Raw genomic sequence first — 2,569 nt, 5'->3', positions numbered from 1 at the left:
CATAAATTACTTTGAGAATTGCCTAATTTGCTAAAGCAAGAAGGTTTTGGAAAGTGCAAGACCATCTTTGCATTTATGTAAAGTTAATATTTAATTTTTGCTGGGTTCTTATTCTAATTTTTCTCTTGCACAGTTCTACTACATTCTTGTTAATTTACTTATCTAAAAGTATTAAAAATTCTTTAAGCCCTTAAAGATATAGCAAGACATTAACATTTTCCAAGTACATTGGCAGAAGACTATGACTTGAAGCCAAGATTCTTTTTAAGTACTGCTGTCTTCCCATTCATAGCTCTCACCTTATCATTCATGACTAAAAAGGCTATTGTCATGATTGCAGCAGTGCCAAGCCATAATGTATGATTTATTATGTACAGCAGGTGACTGGTAGTTAACATTTATCTCAAAAAAGAATGTAATTGTTTGTTTTTTCCTGAAGCTTTCTCTGGGAGGTGCATGTTTGTATCAGTGACAAGATGACAATTCATATTCTTACCAAAAGATCCAGTGAGTCATCTTATTAACTCTACTGAAATACATGCTTGGCAACAGTCCTACCACGGTAAGTCTATATTTTTTTATTCTCCCTGGAAATATAGTTTAGGAATTAGTGAGCTGTAGTATGCGTTCAAGAGTAAAAGCATTTTTCGTTGCAAAATGTAGTAAATTAATACAAATGGCAACAGTCAAAAGTAGATCAAATATTGTGCATTTCACTCCATTTTTTAACATTTATAACAATCTTTTAGAGCCGTGGATGTTATTTTGCAAAATGAAGTATTGTGAGAGCCTTGTTATTTACATGGGGTATTATGTTTTGTGCATTGCCTGTATTGATATGGAAAAAGATAAATAGCAAAACTTCATGTGTTACATGAAGGAGATTGCTTGGTATAATATCCTACGATATATGGGCCTGAAAAGTGGTTGCCATGTGATGGCTCCACAAGCATCTGAAACATGGTATTATTCTGAGACTTGGTGGAAAGATTTAGAGGGTAAAAAGAATGGGCTTTATGATGAATTATGTGTAGTACTGCACATATAAAGCCAGCTGCTTAATTATTAACTCCTCCGCATCCTACCCCTCTAAAAGCTACCAGTTCATCTGTTTTGATAGAGGCTAAAAATTATGCTAATATTTTATACTTTTGGGTTTGTTTCTCAAATCCACAGCTGTGCATGATGGAATATTATGGCTGCTTGCATATTTCCCAGTTCTGAAAACTGATGTGTGGTTAGTTTGTGACAATGCTGCTTTTTCTCCATGGCTTTGGTTTAGCTGGGGGAAAAGACATAACATGTTTTCTCTGACCATGACCCTGCTTTTCTTTGAATACTTACTTGTTCTGTCCTGAGGGATGGCATGTGCTAGGAGAGTCCAAACCATTTGTTTTCTGCTTAGATTTATTTGCACATATTGCAGGCAGTCTTTTCTCACAAAATAACATATGGGCTGGAGTTACTATTTGTTATTTCAAGGTAACTAGATGGTAATTGTACTGAAAACTCATGGCAAATCAAGCATTAGCTCAGGTTAACAGAGTAAATAAATAATTGCTGAACTGTATGCATTAAACCTTAGTTTAATGGGAAACATCTTGAAAACCAAGATCTTTCTAGCTGGTCAGAATATTTTCTTAATTCAGGTGCCCTTTGCCCCAACACTACTTAAACTTCTTTCTTGCACACTAGAACTGTGAGCAGAAATCCTTGGATACTTGCTATTTCTGCTTATAGGACCAGTGGTGGTTGCAGTTTACGAAGCTGATGAGCATGCAGAGTACAGCAAAACCTGGTTAACCGGTCACTGGGGCTAGGGGGACAGACATTACACATAAACTGGTGTAAGTGATCAGAAACTGATTTAAACCTGAACCTGAACAGTTTTTAAATCCATTTAAACCTCTTTGAAAATGGCTGAAACCAGTTTGAGGTAAACCTGGTTGAATGTAGTATCAGACTTAACTGATCTGGGTCAAACCGGTTTATGCAATCTCTGTCCCAGACCCCTTGGTGGTTTAAGATAAATCAGACTCTCCCAGCATGCTCTGTGTGCTGGGAGGGACTCTCTGCTCCACAGCAGGGCTGGCCCCTCCCCTCTGCTCCCTGGCTGCAGCTCTGGCAGAGACTTGCAGGCACAGAGCATCTGCCTGGCTTCTCCCTTCTAAGCAGGGATTATTCTCCCCTCCCCTCTGCTTTAATGCAGACACCTCAGCATAAGCTAGCAGACCACACGCTGATTATGGTCTGTGCTATGGGGCAGACAGGCTTTTTGGAACTAATCAACAGGTAGCTTAATGTCCTTCCTTGGAAGAGCTGTTTAAGAAGAGCCCCATTAGTTAATGGAGAGAGGTTCTGTTTTCTTAATGAGTTGATAAACAGTGAGTTAGGAGTGATAAACATTTCCTGCTGGGAAGCTCAGGAGGGGTGAGCAATAGTCAGAGTGTCCTGCCCAGGCTAGCCTCACCCCCTTAGCTCTGCCCTATGGAAGCAAAGGGAGGGCTGCCATAGAGCCCCCACCCCCTCCAGCTTCTAGCCTGAGCCACTGCAGGCATGTGCCTGCATT

The 2,569-nt window shown here is 39.7% G+C and overlaps 1 protein-coding gene across 1 annotated transcript in view; it reads left to right on the top strand.

The window, feature by feature from the left end:
• Nucleotides 1-353: 353 nt before the first annotated feature.
• LOC109300653 (protein FAM46D-like) overlaps nt 354-2,569 on the top strand; it is a 21,013-nt gene continuing 18,797 nt past the window's right edge. The window contains exon 1 of the mRNA XM_019521397.1: nt 354-562. The gene's annotated coding sequence lies outside the window, so the exon portion shown is untranslated. The remainder of the gene's footprint in view (nt 563-2,569) is intronic.

Source organism: Gavialis gangeticus, unplaced genomic scaffold (assembly GCF_001723915.1).
Source record: "Gavialis gangeticus isolate Ggan-Ray unplaced genomic scaffold, GavGan_comp1, whole genome shotgun sequence".
Classification (NCBI taxonomy): domain Eukaryota; kingdom Metazoa; phylum Chordata; order Crocodylia; family Gavialidae; genus Gavialis; species Gavialis gangeticus.
The sequence above is the reverse complement of the archived record's forward strand: the minus strand, read 5'-3'. Positions and strand labels throughout refer to the sequence as shown.